General features: G+C 53.7%; 1 long non-coding RNA gene across 2 annotated transcripts in view; it reads right to left on the reverse strand.

Moving 5' to 3' along the window:
* The window catches only part of LOC134809215 (uncharacterized), a 50,530-nt gene that overhangs the window by 10,575 nt on the left and 19,667 nt on the right, over positions 1–20,288 (reverse strand). The window contains exon 3 of one of the 2 annotated variants that reach the window (XR_010154377.1): positions 10,070–10,218. The exons of the other annotated variant lie outside the window; for it this stretch is intronic. This is a non-coding gene — a long non-coding RNA (uncharacterized LOC134809215). Of the gene's footprint in view, positions 1–10,069; positions 10,219–20,288 lie in introns of those variants that run through there. 2 annotated transcript variants of the gene reach the window in all.

Raw genomic sequence — 20,288 nt, forward strand, 5'->3', positions numbered from 1 at the left:
CAGGTGTGTCTCCTGGCCGCCCAGCACCCCTCCTCAGAAGCCACCACGGCTCATGAGCGGAAGTACCCTTTCCCTTTCAGAGAGACTCCTATGTGTTTTCAAGTTAATAAAAATATTTTTAACACAAATGGTGGCATCGTGTCCTCTGTCGTGCACCTTGCTTCTCATTCCCCGTCACCACACACAGCTGCCCCCACTCCTTTAATAGTCTCACTCCATCGCAGAGCTGTACCATGATGTTGTTAATTGCGTTAATGGACATTCAGACTGTTTCCGATCTTTGGCTGTTACAATGCTGCAGTGATCATCCTGTGTAGGGCGTCATTTCACACGTGTGTGAGTTTAAACTCCCAAGTAGCATTGCCAAGTCAAAGACAGTGTGCCTTTTTCATTGTGATATATATTGCCACACTGACCTTCTTTTGTCAACTGCGTGCACGAGTGTCCTCTGCCCACACGCACCCTCACCAGCGCGCTGTTAGCTCAGTGCTTCGCCTCGGTGGGTGAACAGTGTGGCCTGCTTGTTGCTTTAATCTGCGTTTCTCCTATAAGTGAGGTCATTTAGTGCGCTAGAATCGAATTACGCGTGCACCATATTAGCTAATATTCACTGAGCTCTTGACTCATTGAGCTAAGTACTTTCCTCAGATTAGCTTGTTTAACCCTCGTTCCTGACGTGTAGGTACTTCCTTTTGTTGTTGTTGCCCAGGCTGGTCCCAAACTCCTGGGCTCAAGGAGTCCTCCTGCCTCAGCCTCCTAAGGTGCTGGGATTGCAGGCATGAGCACCCAGCCTGACGTGTAGGTACTTGCCTCATCAAGTCCATTCCACAGATGAGGACACCAGACTGAGGGGGTCAGTGGTTTAGAGTGACAGCTGGGAATGGAACCCAAGCAGACCCCTGCTCCTAATCTCAGGGCCACCCTGTTTTCCAGCTGGTTGCTAGAGAGGGCCTGGTGAGGCTGGAGAAGGTGGCGCAGAATACACTGGGAGCAGAAGCCCCAGCAAGGCAGCCCTTCCCCCACCCCATGACTGAAGCCTGTGCGGCTCTGCAGAGGCCCAGCGCCCTTCAGCCTGTCCCTGCCACATCTCGGTGCCTGGCTGTCATCCTCACCTGCATGGAGGCCCCAGGCCAGGTTTCCTGGCTAGGGATGGGCAGTCACACGGATGTGGCCCTGGCTGCTCTCCCATGGGAAAGGGAGGAAATCTGAGAAACATCTGGAAGGTGGGGCTTTCCATCTGCAGCAGTGAGGAGAGCCACTGTTTGGCACTGCTGCAGTGAGGATTGTTGCCTGTCCCCCCACCCCATCCACCCACCCCTGCCTGCGCACAGAGCCCAGGTTCCTTCTCGTCCAGATCATCCCATCAGTCTGCTCTCCTCACCCCATGTTGTGCCTCCTTCCATACACCTCCCAGGAAGCACTTGCTGAGCATCTACTGTGTGCCAGGCCCAGGCTGGGTGCTGAGGGGTACACTGAAGTTTGAGATGCGGTTTGAGCTCTCAGCATAGTCACACAGGGCATCACCGTAGAGTGACAGGGGGCTTCATAGAGGTGAGCAAAGGCTGTAGGACAGAGGAGGGCCCCATGCCTGGGGGACCACGTACCCTGTGTCTTGAGCAACTTTCACCAGAGTCTTAATGATGGCCGTGAGCCTCGAAAGCTAGAGGTGGAAAGTCTTTTGAGGCAGAGGGAACTGCCCAGGCAGAAGGCTAGGGCACAATAAGACACAGGGCTCTGGGGACTTTGGGGCTTTCAGCTGCCTCATTGGAGGCCCCAACTACCTTGACGTTGGCACGGCATGGGGGTTCAATGAGCTCCCGGCCATGGCAGAAGGTGACAGGCTCTGGGGTTGTGCTGGTCCAGAGTCACAGAGCTTGTTCCTGGACAAGTCCTGTGTCTACTTCCCCTAGGCTCTTTCAGTCCCTGAATGAGGGGGAAGCAGATTCCACTGCAGGGTGACAAGCAGGGCCATCCGGGCAGCACTGAGGAGCCGCAGGAAGTCCACAGCCCCTGGGGAGCAGCTGGGGAAAAGCCACCAGGGGACTGACTGACAGAGGCCAGGGCCAGGGAAAAGGCTGGAAAAGGCTCCAATCTGCCTGCAGCTCCTGGAGCCTGCTTGAGCCAGCCCCATCCAGGAAACCCCCAGGAGTGTAGGGGTGGTCACCTGCCCTCAGCCCAGCTGCTGTGAGCCATGAGCATGACCCTCACACTCAGTCTCGGTTCTCCTTCACTCAAGGACAGCGAGTGTCCAGCCTGGGGAGTCCCACGTAGACCAGTACCTGTGGCTGGGTCACGGTACCCAGCCGATCCTCCACCACTCATGGCTCCATCAGTTACTAAACACCCCTCATAAGCCACATAGGGGAACAAAACAGACATTGTCCCTGGCCTCTGGGAGCGTGCATCCTCAAGCGACAGACCAAAAGACAAACATGCAAACAGTTACATCAAGTGGCAACTGAATGTTATGAAGGAGCAACCAAGGTGCAGCGGGATGCAACAAGGAACGGGGGACCTCAGGCTGAGTGGCCTGGAAAGCCCTCTTTGATGAGGGCCTTTGAACTTGAGCTAAGCTCTGAATGACGTCAAGGAGTCGGGCAGCCAAAGAGCCGGGGAATGAGGGGGCCTATGCAGAGGCACAGGGGCAAAGGTCCTGAGCTGAGGCAGAGCACCGTCCTCTGGAAAAGAGTCCAAAGAGGCCACTGTGGCTGGACCCAAGAGTGAGGCAGAGGACGGATCTTACAGGGCCTTGAGGGCTTCAGGGGAGTTTTGAGCCTGGAAGGGACATGATTTGATTTTGGAAAGATGCCTGTGGCTGCTCTACAGAGGACACTGTGGAGACCAGCGTGGAAGCAGAGATCCAAGAAGTGTCTGGTGCACGCTGGACCAGGAGGAGACAGACACTGGTGCTTCAGACCAGGAATGGGCATGGGTTGGAGATAGGGGATTTGGGATGTATTGAGGCGGAGCCAACCAGTCACTGCAGAGAGGGGCCCCTGGCTGGCCCTGGGAGCCTTCCCCCAGCACAGAGGGCTGGGAGCAACTTCACTGGCCCCGCAGGAGTGGGGTGGAGCCAGCAGAGAGAGCTGCTCTGTATATAAATATCTTTAATGAATAAATAGAAGTGCTTTTAGGGCTGGCGGAGTCGTATCATTTCCACCTGCCGTAAAATTTCATTAGAAGCAGGCGCTGCAGGGGAGAGGAATGGCTGTAATAAATCTGCCCGCCCACCCTCAGCCCTGCCTCCACTCTGAGTCGGCTCAGCCCCACTCGCTGGAGAGTCCAGACCCAGACCCTTCTCCCCAGGCCTTCCTGGGGCCCAGGAGAGCCTGGGCCTTCCCTGCCCCACTCCCACATTGAACAGGCAAGAGGTGGCAGAGAGCTGTGGCTTGTCACTGAAAACCAGGGGCCTCACTCCCCTCAGCTGGGAAATGGGCATGACAGTTTCTGCCCCCACCTAATGCAGATGAGTTTCAGGGGAAGCAGTGTTCAACACAGGGATTCCTGGAACAGCAGAGCTGGGGCAAAGCATACCTTGCAGGTATCCAGTTTTACAAATGAGCAGAGGCCCCAAGAGAGTAGATGACTGTCCTGGGCCAGGCACAGTGGCTCATGCCTGTAATCCCAACACTTTGGGAGACAGGTGGATCACCTGAGGTCAGGAGTTCAAGACCAGCCTAGCCAACATAGCGAAACGCCATCTCTACTAAAAATACAAAAATTAGCCGGGCATGGTGGCGCATGCCTGTAATTCCAGTTACTAGGGACGCTGAGGCAGGAGAATCACTTGAACCCAGGAGGCAGAGGTTGCAGTGAGCTGAGATTGCACCATTGCACTCCAGCCTGGGTGATAGAGTGAGACTCTGTCTCAAAAAAAAAAAAAAAAAAAGAGTAGGTGACTGTCCTAAGATCACACAGGGTCTGCAGGTCTGGCACTCAGAAACTACCAAAGTGACAGCTCCAGTCTTTAGCATTAATCAAATGCTTGGCTCTATACTAAGCATTTGGCATGCACCATCTCACTGAGTCTTATTACTAGCCCATTTTGCAGATAAGAACACTGAGGCTCAGAGAGAACGAGGACCCACACCTTCCCATCAGTTAGTGACAGACACAGATGAGTATTCAGGTCTCTGCCCTGCCACAGAAGCCTTTTTCTGTTTTTTTCAAGTATGGTGAGGCTGGGATTATGTTTTCCTGGACCTACAAATTGTCAAAGTGAGAGTCTTTGGAAGAACTTGGGGTAGAAAGTTCACTGAGTGCTGGCCAGGCACAGTGGCTCACACCTGTAATCCTAGAACTTTGGGAGGCTGAGGTGGGTGGACGACTTCAGAAGTCCGAAACCAACCTGGCCAACATGGTGAAACCCTGTCGCTACTAAAAATACAAAATTAGCTGGGTGTGGTGGCGGGCGCCTGTAATCCCAGCTACTCGGGAGGCTGAGGCAGGAGAATCCCTTGAACCTGGAAGACGGAGGTTGCAGTAAGCCGAGTTCGTGCCATTGCAGTCCAGCCTAGACCCCATCTCAAAAAAAAAAAAAGAGCTGACCAAGTGCCTACTGTGTGCCAGGTAGTCTCTGAACTGAATAAAGGATGCTGTCCCTAGCACTTCATTGCATCCCTGTAGCTTCTTCCAAGGTAGCCATGCTCACTTCCATCTTACGGATAAGAAAAGGAAGCACAGAGAAATCAAGGAATTTGCCCAAGGTCACACAGCTTTGCCTCTGACCTTGGCCATGGCTGCCAGCACTCAAAAGAATTGGAGACCCTTAGACCCCTCCCTCGGCCCCATGGCTACCTCCCCCAGCCCGTGAGTGTGAGGCCAGGAACACTGGCCAAATGGACAGGCCCAGCTGGCAACATGCCAGGGCCCATGGTTATCACTTAAGCTCATTAAGTAGCTGTGACAGGACATGGCCTGGGCCAGCTGTCTTTCCTCCCCACCCCACTCCAGCCCTCCTGGGAATAGGGCCTGATGACAGGCACTTGCTTTCAGCAGCTGCAAGCAGAAGTCTCTCTGTCATGGGGGAAGATCCAAAGATACACGGACCGAACTTCCCCAGGCTGGCCTCTGGGCCCACCTGCTGCCTGACCTCCTCCGGGCTGGGCACGTGGACCCGTGTGGTGAGTGAGCACAGGACGTGGACGCTGGAGCCAGGCTGCCTGGGCTCAAATCCCAGCCCTGCTGCTCCCCAGCTGTGTGAGTTGCTTCACTCCCTGAGCCTCAGTCTCCTCATCTGTGATATGGGGGGACCCCTCACTTTGGAGATCTGCCACAAGCTGATGCACGCAAAGGGCTTGACCAACTATAAAGTGCTGATCCAGGCTCATGTCGTCATTACTGATATTCTTGAAATACTGTAAGATGAGACTAGACTGTTCCCCACTGGACTACAACGTGATTCATCATTACTTATACCAGAACAACTGAACAAACCTGTAAAACATCAATCATCAGCAACCACCCAAGGCAAAGTCCCTTAGGAGCAAAGAGTGAGCAGTATGCCTATATATACAACAAGTGCTCTTTAAACCAAAGTGCTGTGGGCCTGAGCCGCTAGTGGATTCCAGCTACGGCTTCCGGCCCCCATGGATGCTCCCTCATCTGTCGGCTCACAAGGCCACCCACCTCCGTTTCTACTCCCCGGCCCCGCTACTTCCCATTTCCCCTTGGCCAATTCTGTTCCTTGCTCAGGACTAGCTCTGGGCTGGATGCAGCCCTCTCTGGGAAACAGGAGCATAAGTCCTGCCCTGGCAAGGGAGACAGATGCAGACACAACCCGCCATCAGCCAGGTCGTGATGAGTACAGGCCCTGCTGCCTGAGGACGACGGGGCTGATTTTCATCCGTTTCTGCACTTGGTGCCCAGCACAGGGCATGCCACCCTGGAGGTGTGCCTCCAACACGCCTGCAGCAGGTCGCTTCTGAGCACTTAGCGTGTGAGCCAGCCCTGGGCAGGGCTATGGGGATTTCACAGCAAACGAGGCAGAACGCTCCCAGCCCTGCTGCCTTTGAGGAGCAGGAGACCCAGAGTAAATAGGCAGGCAGACACACAGCCAGGCAGCTTGAAAATAACAGAGTGACTGGAAGGGAGGGTGGCCACTCGGGCTGGACAGTCAGGGAAGGTCCTCGAAGGAGACGATGTCGGATTGAGAGTGGACTGACGCGTGCAGCAGCCGCCGGGGGAAGCTGGGAATAATATTCTAGGCAGAGGAAACAGTGAGGCAAAGCCTCGAGTGTGCCTCCCATATTCCAGGAGCAGCCAGATGGGTGTGTGAGTGAGGGGGAGACGAGGGGGCTCAAAGCAGAGGTGGGATCCTTGAGACAGCTCAGTCACCTCACCTGGCCAGAGATGAAGGCCACTCCTGAATTCATTCACCCACCTCTCCCATCAGCCTTTCGTCTAGCCGTTCATCCATCCAGCGTGTACTGGTCCCCTCTCGGGGCAGCTCCTCCCTGGTTTGGAGGATTTGAGAGTGACTGAACTGACCCCTGCTCTCTGGAGCAGCTCATGGTCTCATGGGAGAGACCTTCATGCTAAGAGACGATCCCAACCCAGTGACGAGCACACGCGACCGGGGACACAGAGTCAGGAGGGAGGAAGAGCGGGAGGTGAGAGGAGGGAGGGGTCAGCGCAGCCCGGCTCCACCTCGGGACAGTGGGTCTGCAAATGTCATCCTCCCAGACAGAGGACCGTACGTTATTAGTGTTATTAATTATCATTAATCTATTTAAATGGTAATTACAATTAAGAACACAGTGACAAAAATGGCACCTTGGATTTAAATGCCTCTTCTCTGGCACCGGAGTGAGTGATTTTTTCCTGAGCTCAGCCCCACACCCTGTCACAGCACAGCACATGTAGCAGGTGCTCGGCCAACCTTTAAGTTCAAATTCACAGCTCAGGCATCACAAGGCCCAACTCCCCTGTCTTACAGATGGGCAAACTGAGGCCCCAGAAGGGGAAGAGACAGGCGCCAGGTCACCCACAAGTCTATGGTGAAGGTGGAGTGAAGCCAAGAAACCCGATTCCCAAATGTCTCCCAACTCACTCCATCTCTAGCTGCCTTTATTTTTTTCCAGGAAAAAACAGCTGTCAGAGGCAGCCACCCTGTTACCGATTAAACAAGGCAAATTCTATCGGAACAGAATCGGAGGCACTCCGGACACCTAATTACACAGTCTGGAAGAGAAACACAGGCAGGGAAATAGAAATATGAACAAACAGCACCGCCAGACAACAGGGGCGCCCTCCCCACCACCAGAGCTGCCACCCCTCCCCCTCAAGCCTCTGCGACAAGATGTGTCTCCCAGTCCTCAAATAAGATCCCCGCTCCCCAGGCGGAGGCTCACACACAGACCTCCCCTCTTCCCCACAGCACTGATCCAGGGCTCCCAGAGATGAATGGGGAGGCGTGGAAGTCATTTCAGGTGTCATTTCAGGTTGACAGCCAGGGCAGCCCAGCTGGGGCCCAGCGAGATTGGGCAGAGCTGGGCTTGAGCCCACACCTGCTGACCCTGGAGACGGGGCTCTGCCTGGGGTGCCTCCTGTGGGTGCTGCCTCTCTTCTGGCCAGCACACCTGGAGGTCTGTCCCCAGGAGGGTTAGTCCCATCCAGTAGCATCACGGGCAGGAAGCTGGACTTGGCCGTCCCTGCCTGCTGCGAGATTCTGCTATTGTATCTCAGGAGGATGCGAGCAGGTGAGGGCAGAGCCCCTGTCTGATTCCATTTCCGTGTTCCCCACATTGGCCGGCACCAGGGCAGACAGGAAGGAATGTGCCAGTAATGACGCTGGGCTCTAGGGAGACAGAAATGAGCAAATCAGACAAAGATCTCTGCTTTCAAAGAACTCATGAAGAGGAGATGGACACTAAACAACCTAACCAACCAACCAAAGGGAGGGAATCCAATGATACGATTTCTGATAGGAATAAATGGTAGGGTCGGACGCGGTGCTTCATGGCTGTAATCCCAGCACTGGGAAGCCAAGGCGGGCAGATAGCTTGAGCCCAGGAGTTCAAGACCAGCATGGGCAACAAAGTGAGACCTCATCTCTACAAAAATTTAAAAATTAGCCAGGCATGGTGGTGCATGCCTGTGGTCCCAGCTACTCAGGAGGCTGAGGCAGGAGGGTTGCTTGAGCCAAGGAGTTCGAGGCTGTAGTGAGCCATGATGGCACCACTGTACTCCAGCCTGGGCAAGAGAGTAAGACCCTGTCTCTTACAAAAAATAATAAATAAATGATAGGAGGCCAGGCGTGGCGATTCATGCCTGTAATCCCAGCACTTTGGGAGGCCGAGGTGGATCACCTGAGGTCGGAAGTTCGAGACCAGCCTAGCCAACATAGTGAAACCCCATCTCTACTAAAAATACAAACTTAGCCAGGCATGGTGGCATGTGCCTGTAATCCCAGCTACTCAGGAGTCTGAGGCAGGAGAATTGCTTGAACCCAGGAGGTGGAGGTTGCAGTAAGCTGAGATCACGCCATTGCACTCCAGCCTGGGCAAAAAGGAGCAAAACTCTGCCTTAAAAATAAATAAATAAATAAATAAAACGATAGGAAGCAAATGCACAAGCTAATGAGATCGAGCAAATTGGAGTGTGGGTGTAGGAAGGTCTGTGCAAGGCCAGATGGTCCTGGAAGACCTCTCTGAGGAGGCGAGGTGTGAGCTGAGACCTGAACGGTGAGTGGGAACAGCTGTGGGAGGAGCTGGAGGAATGTTCCAGAAACAGGGAAGACTGTGTGCAAACCAAATAAGCCAGTGAATGGATGTATCAGCCAGCGAGTAGATAGATGGAAATGCGGGCAGAAGGGGTCTCCTTCAAAGACAGGCCAGGGCCACAGCCAAGTCGGCAGGTCTTGCCCCCCTCTGCCGGGGTCCTTCACCTTGATGGGCCACAGGCCCCTCTGAGGGTCCCCAGTGTTGGGGGTGTCCTCCCTCCAGCCCCTCCACGAGTGACCTCCTCTGAGGTGCCCATTCCCTCCTCCTGGTGTTATTAGTGCACCATGAATAATCTTTATCCTCCTTCCTCCATGCTTTTTCCCTTCTTACCACCTCCTGACTCCCTGCTCACAGGCGGAGGCCTGAGAAAAAAGTCCATGGGCTTTCTGAGCCCGGGTTCCCTCTCTCTGAATGGAGAACGTGCCCGCCACGCCTGCCAGGTTCTGCCTCTTCTGGGCCGTGGGCTCTGACTCCAGCCTTCCTGTGTGTGACCTGCAACAAGTGGTCACTCTCCCTGAGCCTCTGTTTGTTTTTGTTTGTGTTTTTTTGAGATGGAGTCTCACTCTGTCACCCAGTCTGGAATGCAATGGTGTGATCTCAGCTCACTGCAACCTCTGCCTTCTGGGTTCAAGCAATTCAACTGCCTCTCAGCCTCCCAAGTAGCTGGGATTACAGGCACACACCACCACACCCGGCTAATTTTTGTATTTTTAGTAGAGACGGGCTTTCATCATGCTGGCCAGGCTGGTCTCAAACTCCTGACCTCAGGTGACCTGCCCTCCCCGGCCTCCCAAAGTGCTGGGATTACAGGCATGAGCCACCAGGCTTGGCCCTGAGCCTCTGTTTCTGCACCTGAGAGGAAGAGAGTAACAACGCCCCCCACCCCATGCTGCTTCCCAGGCATTGGCTCACAATTCTCACAACTCCCTGCCGATGGGGGCATTACCTGGACCACCCTTCGCAGATGCGGAGACCAGGCCTAGGAGGGACACTGTGGCTTGACCAAGGTCACGTGTCCAGCAAGTGGTGCAGTGGGATTAAAAACAACTCAGGCTTTCGCTGGGCTAGACACTAGGGCTATTTCAACATGAGTTTCCCAATTCTGGTCCCTGTCTTCTGGTTATGTAAGAGCATGTCTTTGTTGTAGAAAATACACAGTAAAATATTCAGGGATGAGAATGTATCACGAACTGTACCTGCAACTTTTCTATAGGTTTGAGATTCACTGGAAATTAAAAAAAATTAAAACATCCAAAATATAAAAGTAAACAAGGACCAGCGCTCCGTCCATGCCGGGTCAGTGCCCAGGCCAGGCACGGAGCTGGCCGGGCTGCCGATGGACACACGTTTTGTATTCACTGGCTCCTGAGGGGCGGGTGATGTGATTTTACTCCTCACTTTGCCAACGAGGAAACAAAAGCTTAGAGTTGTTCAGCCATTTTCCGAGTCCACACAGCCAGCGAGAGACAGGATGCGTGTTCCTGAGGAGCTTTCCCTAGAGAGGTGGGAGGGTCAGGAGAGAAAAAAACACGAAACGAGCTGGGGAGGGCTGGGGCCGGCGACTTGGCGCTGGGGGGCTGGGCAGGGGAGGCCTCTGGGCTGGGAGGCGGGATGGAGATGCTGGCTGCCAGGCTGCCACGGGCCAGGGCACTGAGCCACGTGAACCCTCTCCCCTGCCCTGCAGTGCCCTCAGCCCTCACTGGGAAGGGAGGGGAGCCCCGTGGCTCCCACCCCGGTCAAGGGCTGATTGATCCTGCATGGTCCCCGGAGCTGGTCCCCTCGTCCGTACCTTGGGCTGCTGCGTGTTTTCTTGTCTCTGATTGTAAACAGATTTGACTAAAGAGGTAAATTAGAAGTTAATTAGAGAGAACATGATTGATGAGGCAGTTTGCCGTGATTGGGAGGCGTGGAAAGGATGGGGCTCCCCGGGTGGAGGCGAGGGATGAGGAAGAGAGGGGGTAGAATTCATAGGCCGGTGGATCTGCAGGGGTGCCCAGCACCTGAAGGGGCCAACTCAAGGCTGCCCTTTCTTCTGGACTCCATGGTCAAGGCCAGGCCCCCAGGTACGAAGCCCCAACTGGGGCACTCATGAAACCCCATAATTAGCGACCAGGCCCCTGCTAGACTCTGGGGACAAAGCATCAACCTGTCCCTGATATGGCCAGAACGTTCATCTTAGAGCTGCGGGCTGGGCTGGGGAAGGCACTGGTGCTTATTAAACATTGATGCTGCTCCAGGCCCCGTGCATGTTCCCAAAACCCTGCAAGGCTGATGCTGTATCACCATTTTTCAGATTAGGTAATCAAGATTCAGAAAGCTGAACCAGCTTACCAAGGTCACACAGCTAACAGGAACAGAGAGACTGACCTCTAGAGCGGAGCCTCTGCCTTTCTGAGTTCCAGGCTGTGTGCCAGGTCACGTGGTCCAACCTCAGGAGCCCTCTCAACAGCACCCCTGCTTACATACCTCCAGCAGTGGTGAGCTCACTTCTGCCCAAAGAGGCAGGATAGCTCATTATGGGAGCTTTGTCCTTGTGTGGACCTGGTCTAACTCCCTGCAGAGCCACCTCCAGGGCCCCTGCTTTGCCACTCCCCTACCTCCCTCACATGTCAGAACACAGACCTCCAGGGTGAGGAGGAGCCTCAGAAGTCATCCTACCCAACTCTCTCATTCTCCTGGGGAAACTGAGGCTGAGAGGGATACAAAACGCCAGAGGGACACAGTGTGCCGGTGTCACTAATGGGTGGGCCTTCCCTGTGGCTGGAGTGCAGGCATCAGCCTCACTGTGCGTCACGTCTCCCCCAGGCCGAAGTTGCTGCTCTCCATTCGCTCATCCATTACTTCCCTCCATTCATTCTGCAAGATTTACTGAGACCCGACTGTGCACTAGGGCTGGAGAGGACAGAAGGAGAAAAGCAGAAGGATCCCTTGCAGTGCTCACAGCTCAGTCAGGGGCGGGCAGGCAGGATGGCCAGGCCTGCCAAGAAGGAGGCCAAGGGGAAGGAGGCCGAGGGTTAAGAGACCTGTGAGAGGGAGAGACAGCCCCTCCAGGAAGCGGCACTGAAGCCAACTCTGGAGGAGATGCGAGGGTGTTCTTAGCAGAGGGAACTGTAGTGGGAGGGAGGATGGAACATTCTAGAAACTGCCAGAAGACTAAGTAGCTGGAAGAGAGCCTGAGGGGGAGCTGGTGGGAGGTGAGGTCACAGGAGGAAGCCCAGATCGTCATGGAAGAAGTTGTCTGGATTTTATTCTACGCCATGGGAGAGAGTCATTGAGAATTTGCAGCAAGGGAGGGCGGTCGGTTTTGCATCTGTGGAAGAAGACCCTCTGGCTTTGGAAGCAGAACAGACCACGGGGTGTGGGTTCCCATGCAGAGGGCAGGCAGGAGGTTCCTGTGGTTGCTGAGAGACAGGGGGCTGCGCCCCAAGAAGTGCACAGATGAGAAAGAAGTTCCGGGTTCAATGGGCAGGGCTCGGAGGGATTAGATCTGGGGATGTGGGTGGGTGATGGATGGGGGTGCCCCTCGTGAGATGGGAAAGGTCAGGAATTTGGTTGGGGGCATGTCAGGAGAGGATGTGCGATAGACAGGGTGGTGCATTGGTCAGGGCTGAGAGTGGGACATAGCCTTGGGCTTCACTGTGGCCCCAGCTGCTGATGCGCTCACCCAGGTGAACGTGCCTGGTCTGCGGGCCCCTCCCAGCCTGGTGCCACCTTCCCAGGTCAGTGCAGCAGTGTCCCTCTTAAATGGGGAGACAGAAGACAGTGGAGCAGAAGAGACCGCTCCCCTGTTCCAGGCTGTGCGCTCCTGTCAGCACCACCAGGGTCCACATGTCCTGGCCAGGGGCCTTGTCCCTACTGTCAGTGGAGCTGGAGTCCTCCCGAGGGCCCGAGGCCCAGCATCTTGACTTCCCTCACTCCTCAGACGCCTCCATCCCTGAGCTGGAGTTCAGCAGGAGAACATCCACCGAATCAGGCCCGTGGCACACGAAGCCGGGTTCTGATCAGGCCTGGCTGGTAGTGGTCACTGCTCCCGTTTACCGAGCCGGGTGCTATATGTAGTAAGTGATGATGTTTAACTTGTCCAACAACCCTCTGCAATAAGCACTGTTATTATTCCCATTTTACAGATGAAGCAATAGAGGCTCAGAGAAGGAAGAGGCCCAAGGTCACACAGGCTGGACGAGGCAGTCGGCACTCAAACCTGCTTACACTAGGGGGGTCCTCCAGCTGCCTCTTGACGACCGAATGGGCCTTTCCAGCCTCACTGGGGTGGGGGTGAGGAGTGGGAGAGCGCCCCTGTTCAGGGGCCAGTGGGGCCTTACACATCCCATCCAGTGGAGGGGGACAGGAGCGCAGAACAAAGGAATGGTGACCTCAGGAACTGCCCAGCTGGCTCCTGCTCTGGAAACACCAGGGACCAGGGAAGCACAGGTTTGGTGACTGAATAGTGGACGCAGGACATGCTGAGGCCAGGGCCGAGCTGGGGCTCAGAGGATGCACACTGGACCTTTGGCCAGAGGTGGCCTCCTTGGGACACAGGCCTTCCAGCCTCTTCCCCTGGCCAGTGCTGGGCTTCTAGTTCCTTTGGCTGCTAGTGGCACAGGATGGAGGACTGATGGAGTGGAGTGGAGCCCCAGGATCCAGGCCTGTCTCTGCCTAAATTAGGAGACATGTGATCTCAGAAATCCCTGCCCTTCCCTGGGCCTTAGTTACCCCTCCTATACAATGAGGTGGCGCATCAAGATGATGCCCAGATTCCTCACAGCTATAGATTATCCAAGACAGAGAGGACAAACAAGTCAATAGCGAACCTTTATTGAGCCTCTACTCTGTGCCAGGTGCTGAATGCATGCTTCTCATGTGTATCTCGTTTAATTTTTATGAAGCTGGCCAGGCACTGTGGCTCATGCCTGTAATCCCAACACTTTGGGAGGCCAAGGCAAGTGGATCGCTTGAGGCCAGCAGTTCAAGACCAGCCTGGCCAACATGGTGAAACCCCGTCTCTACTATACAAAAATTAGCTGGGTGTGGTGGTGTGTGCCTGTAATCCCAGCTACTCAGGAGGCCGAGGCAGGAGAATCACTTGAACCCGGCGGAAGCAGAGGTTGCAGTGAGCCAAGATCACACCACTGTGCCCCAGCCTGGGCAACAGAGCAAGATTCTGTTTTTTTAAAAAAAAGAAAAGAATAATTTTCATGAAGTAGTCAAATAAGTATCATAATCTTCACTTTAGAGGTGAGGAAACTGAGGCTTAGAAAGGATGAGTCACTTAGAAAGGATTCTCAGGATCACGCAGCTGGGATGCAGTGAGGCTGGACTCATGCCCATCTCTCCCCGGCTTCAGATGAGGCCATCCACAGCTCACTGCACACGTGTGTGACGCTGTGTATGCCTGGGTCAGAGCTGCACCCTGCAAGGTGTGTGAGAAGTGGGGTTTGAGGGAAAAGGGTGCACCAGAGCATGGGAGGAACAGCGCAGTGAATGTGGGTGGAAGGAAGCGAGACTAAGCAAACATGCAACTCTGGCCAAGTTTCTTTATCACCTCCAGTCTCAGTTTGCCCATCAGTAAAATGGGGATAGTCACAGCCCCCACTTCAGGCAGTTTAAATGAGATGAGAGAAAGTCATGGGCACAGTGCCTGTTTGCCAAATGGTGTGAAGATTCTATCTCATCTGCTCTTTGCAACAGCCCTGGGGTTGGGGAAGGGGAGGTGCACATCTCTCAGATGGGGAAACTGAGGCTTAGAGAGAAGTGAGCTGCACAAGGCCACATGGGGTTGGGATTTGAACCCAGTGGGGAGCTGTCACCACTACCCCACACTAGCAAAGAGCAGATATCAAACAGATTATCAATATCGGATGGATGGATGAGTGGATGGCCAGAAAAATGAAAATGTGCACACAGTCCCGGGAAATCTCTTCCTGCCAAAGCTGCCCTGGGGCCCTCTACCTGGTTTCTCATGGAGGGAGGGCAGGGCGGGTGGGAGGCCTGCAGCTCCAGGCGCCTGGGCCTGTTGCCACCTGCTCACCCACTTCTGCTCCTGGACGGCTGTTGTACCCTGGGCGGGTGAAGAGGCTGGGAAAGCCCCTGATGCTGCGCTGCTTTCGGGATCACAGCTGGAGATGTTCCCAGATTAGAGGGGAATTTATCCCCTCCGTGAGCTGCTGTGGCGTGATTTACAGGCCTTGGCGAGTTCCGTGGAAGACCGGAGCAGGTTCCAGCCATTTAAATATAATTACCCGGTGCCTCCATCCAGATTCTGCCAGTAGATCATGAATACAGGGGGCCCGGGATGCCCACTGAAGCCTCAGAAGACAGCTCGTCCCCCACCCAGGCCCAGCAATCTGGGGTCAAGTGGGTCAAGCCTGTCCGAACCCCCACCCTTGCCTGAACTTTCACCATTAGAATGTCATTCCTTTGGTTTAATGCCCCAGCCCTGGGTTTAAAGAGCCTTTGCTTCAGTGGGGAGAACATTAGCCTGGGTCTCTGAAGACCCCTGTTGGAACCCTGGGCACTTTGGTCAAGTCACTACCCCTCTTCTCCTTCTTGCACCTTAGAGCACTGAGCTGGAAATGCTCCCCGGTGATGAGGAAGCTGTGCCCTCCCATTCTAGAGATGGAGAAGCAGCCGCATGGAGAGGATGCCACCAGAGGTGACCTGGAACGCAGAGGAAGCAGAGACTGGCTAGGGCTCAGTGTGCCTAGTTCCCAGCCCACATGATGGAGGAAACTGAATCCCAGCATCAGAAGTTGGTCAAGCCGGGAGTGGTGGCTCACACCTGTTATCTCAGCACTTTGGGAGGCTGAGGTGGGAGAATAGCTCAGGCCCAGGAGGTCGAGGCTGCAGTGAGTTATGATCATGCCACTGCACTCCAGCCTGGGTGAGACAGGGTGAGACCCTGTCTCAAAACAACAACAACAACAACAAACAAAAACAAAAACAAAAAAACGTAGCCAGCCTGACCCTTTCCCCTCCACTCAGCTGAGATCTTGGCCCTAAACAATGCCCTTGGAGCCGAAGGGGCCTCCTTGTGGTTAAAAACTCCAGCTCTGTAGACTGGAGGCTGGGGCCGCCTCTGCACCTCTGAGTCTTGGGTTCCTCATGTATAAAGGGTGGTGTTAGCAGTGCACACTCACAGGGTCACTCTAAAGCTTCAAGGAGAAACATGAGCAAGAGCCCAGCTCAGGGACCAGCCTGCGGCCAATGCAGGAAGTGTGGTTTATGATTTGGAATCAGGAAGATCCAAACTGGGTCCCGGATCTGCCACTTGCCGGCTGTCAGACCTTGGGCACCTCTCTGGGCCTCAGTCTCCTCATCTGTAAAATGGAGATTCAAATCCCTACCTGTCAGTGCTGTGAGCATTGAATGAAAAAACAGGTTATGCACTTGGCACGTGGCCTGATAAATTCTAGGCCTTCAGCAAATGATGGCTGCAGCTCGTGGCAATGAGGAAGTAATAACCCCTGCCAGGATGTGGAGTGTCCGGCTTCACCCGGCCAACCATAGCTGAGGGCCTACTACGTACTGGGCTCTGCCGTGGCAAAGTGACGAGCAAAATCCACTCAGTCTCTCCTCATAAGCCTCTCAGTCCTGTGGAGGAGACCAGCACAAACACGTTTCAGAAATCACATTTGTGTATTCATTCAATCATTATTTCTGGAGCTCCCACTCGGCGCCAGGACCTCTGCTAGGAAACAAGGAGCCACAGCCCTGTTGTCGTGGAGTTTACATGTAGTGAGGACACGGCCAAGAAATAGACATGTAATGTGGCAGAGAAGGGTAGGTGTTGAGGAAAATATAGAAGGGTTAGGGGCTTCAGAGGGATGAGGGCTGCATTTTAGATGAGATGGTCCTGGAGCGTTTGAGAGGCAAGGAGGCAGAGAGGTGGCAGATACAGGCCCAGGTCACAGTCACGGCAAGTCTTGTGAGGTGTGGTGAGCACCCTGGTCTTGGCCTGAGTGAGGAGACCAGCTTTGCAAAGGGGGGCGCCAGGGTGGGAGCCTGCCATCTGCCTCGGGACCCCTGCAGCCCAGCTCCAGCATGCAGCATGGTGGGCACTCCAGAACACTTGGAAGGAGAGAAGGAAAGAAAATCTAGAAAGGCACTCTCTGGTGGGGGAGGGGCCTGGGGATGCCCAGGGCACAGACAAGTAACATGGAGGCCTGGTCCCTATTCTCTGGCCCCAGAGGGTCCACCAAGGTCCGACATATGGATGTCCCAGGGAGGAAGGCAATTTCAGCCAAATGATGATAATGAAGGTGTGTGTGGTAAGGAACGCAGACACGGCAGAGGACAGAGCATTTCCCATCGCCGTCGCCTCTAATCCAAGCACCTCATGAAATTGGCTCTTCTATCCCCCATTTTACAAAAGAGGAAATCGAGATTGAGCCAACTTAAGAGATTTGCCCAAAGCCACCAGGTACGTAAACGGCAGAGCTAGGTCTCAAGCCCAGGCCCGGGGCTGCCTTTCTAAGGGACAGTGCGCTTCAGACTTGGAAGGAGATGCCTCTGGAGGTATGGGGCTCCCTCTGATTGGAGAGGTCCTGGAAGAAGTTAGCCCCACCCTGCAGGGTGCAGCCGGCCAAAGGAGGAGCCACATGCAACCTTGAGGATACAGCAGAGAATGAGAGTGGTGTTTTTGCCCTTATAGAGCTTATGAACTAGTAGGGGAGATAAAAACTAAACAGCTAGGTGCACAACTACTTATTTGATTAAAATTGTGGTCAGGTGCAGTGGTGCACGTTTGTAATCCCAACACTTTGGGATGCCGAGGTGGGAGGATTGCTTGAGGCTAGGAGTTTAAGACCAGCCTGGGCAACATAGCAAGACTCCATCTCTACAAAAAATAAAATTAGCTGAACATGGTGGTGTGCACCAGTGGTCCTAGGAAGCAGAGGTGGGAGGATCGTTTGAACCTAGGAGTTCAAGGTTACGGGGAGCTATGATTGAGCCACTGCACTCCAAGGCAGCAGAGAGGCAGAGCGAGATCTGGGTGGCAGAGCCGGATCCTTTCTTTTCTTTTCTTTTTTTCTTTTCTCCTTCCTTCCTTCCCTCCTTCCTTCCTCTCTCAGTTTCTTTCTTCTCTTTCTTTCTCTTCCTTTCTTTCCTTTTCTTTTCTCTCTCTCTTTCTTTCTTTCCTTTCTTTCTTTCACAGAGTCTTTTTGTCCCTCAGGCTGGAGTGCAGTGCAGCAGCTCAATTTCAGCTCACTGCAACCTCTTCCTTCCAGGCTCAAGTCATCCTCCCACCTCCGCCTCCCAAGTAGCTGGGAATACAGGCACGTGCCACCACGCTTGGCTAATTTTTATATTTTTTTTGTAAAATCGAGGTCTCACTATATTGTACAGGTGGGTCTCAAACTCCTGGGCTAAAGCGATCCTCCTGTCTCGGGCTCCCAAAGTGCTGGGATTACAGGCGTGAACCACTGTGCCTGGCAAGACCCCATCACTTAAAAAAAAAAAGTGACCAGGATGATGGCTGTTACTGCTGCTGCTGCCACCACCCTGGCACTGGGGCCCTGCTTCCTCTCTGAAGCTGGAGAAGGCTGGGCAGCCCTCAGAGGCTCCCTTTGCTCTGCAGCAGGAAATCTCAGGAAGACGCTGTCACCCAAGGGGAAAGCAAGGAGGATTAACCCCTGAGGCTGCAGGCATCCTTGAACAAGCCCAGCTTTACCAGCCACCTGGGCAGGTCCTCCCCAAGCCTGAGGCCCTGTCTTCTGCCTGCCTCCACCTGAGGGCTCTGATGGCAGAGGCTGGGGGCAGTGGACCTTGGTCCCAGCCACTGTGTGACTTCAGCCCAGCCACTTCATCTCTCTGAATCTTCGTGGTTTCAGTTGTAAGATGGAATGAACAGTCCCATCCTTGTCACGAGGATTTGGTGAGATAAATCCTGGTGTCTGGCACACAGGAAGCGCTCAACAGATGCTCATCCCCTTCTCCTGTGTGGGGTCCATGGAGATACTAGGCCCAGGCCTCCCTTAGAGGCATCTAGCTCTGTGCTGTCCGCTATGGTAGTCATGAGCCACACGGACCATTGAGCACTGAAAATGTGGCTGTCCAAAATTGAGATGTGCTTTAAGTATAAAATGCACACACCAGATTCTGGTGGCTTGGTATGGAAAAAGGAACGTAACATATCTCAGTAATAATGCTTTATATTGATTATGTGTTGAAATGATAATATTTTTGATGTATTGGGTGACATAAAACAGATTATGAAAGTTAATTTCACCTGATTGCTTTTACTTTTTTAAAATGTGGCTACTAGAAAATTTAAAATTACACAGGTGGCTCGCATTTTACTTCTGTTGGACAGCATCGGCCTAGCTAATTACTCACAACCGTGGAATATTTAGACTGGCATTAACCACGCCATTAAAGTCAGTTCAGGATTTTAAAAACACTCCTACAAGCAGGGCCTTGTAATTGGCAGAGACCCTGCTGTCCCGCGGTGTTTAATAAGCACTTGGTTTGCAGGGTGAAGGGCCCTAGGAGCCCCTCCCTGATGCAATTAATTGCCTTTGATGGGGATTGTCATTAGGCTTCTTGCTGGGACAACACAGATACAAGCCACATGTACTTACTGGCCTTGGTAGGGTGCAATTTGTGGGTTTAGGTTCAAATCTGAGGGCCAAAGCCTGGAGGGATAGTATGGGCTGAATGTGTCCCCCAAATTCATATGTGGAAGCCCTGACTCCCAATGTGGCTGTACGGTATTTGGGGTAAGGAAGTAAATAAGGTTAAATGAAGTAGGAAGGGTGGAGCTCTGATCTGATAGGATTAGTATCCTTATAAAAGAGACAATAGATATTAGGCTGGGCACAGCGGCTCAAGCCTGTAATCTCAGCACTTTGGGAGGCCAAGGCAGGCAGATCATTTGAGGTCAGGAGTTCAAGACCAGCCTGGCCAACATGGTGAAACCCCGTCTCTACTAAAAATACAAAAATTAGCTGAGTGTGGCGGCAGGTGCCTGTAATCCCAGCTACACAGGAGGCTGAGGCAGGAGAATCGCCTGAACCTGAGAGGCAGAGGTTGCAGTGAGCTGAGATCACACTACTGCACTCCAGCCTGGGCTGAATAGAGTGAGACTCTGTCTCAAAATAAATAAATAAATAATAAATAAATAAATAATGAGAAGAGACACCAGAGAACTCCCTTTCTCCCTTCCTCTTCCCTCTCCCACCCTCTTCCTCTGCACATACAAAGAAGAGGCCTTGTGAGCACACAGCCAGACAGCAGCCACCCCCAGGCCAGGAGAAGAGGCCTCAGAGTGAAACCTATCTTGCTGGCACCTTCATTTTGGACTTTCCAGCCTCCAGAACAGTGAGAAATAGATTTCTGCTAATTTCTGCTTAACCAGTCTGCAGTGTTTTGTTACAGCAGCCTGAGCAGACTAGGACAAAAGGTTCTTTGGGCCTCGGAGAAGTTCCCTCTTTGGGAAGCCACAGAGCTGGATGTTTTTTGAGGAGCTGCTTGGCTGCACAGGTGATGATGGATCCTGTCTGACCTCCTCAGGCAAGTGGCATGTGGAAGAAGGACCCCGGCCTAGAGTCAGGAGACCTGGGTCTT

This window comes from Pan troglodytes, chromosome 21 (assembly GCF_028858775.2).
Source record: "Pan troglodytes isolate AG18354 chromosome 21, NHGRI_mPanTro3-v2.0_pri, whole genome shotgun sequence".
NCBI lineage: Eukaryota > Metazoa > Chordata > Mammalia > Primates > Hominidae > Pan > Pan troglodytes.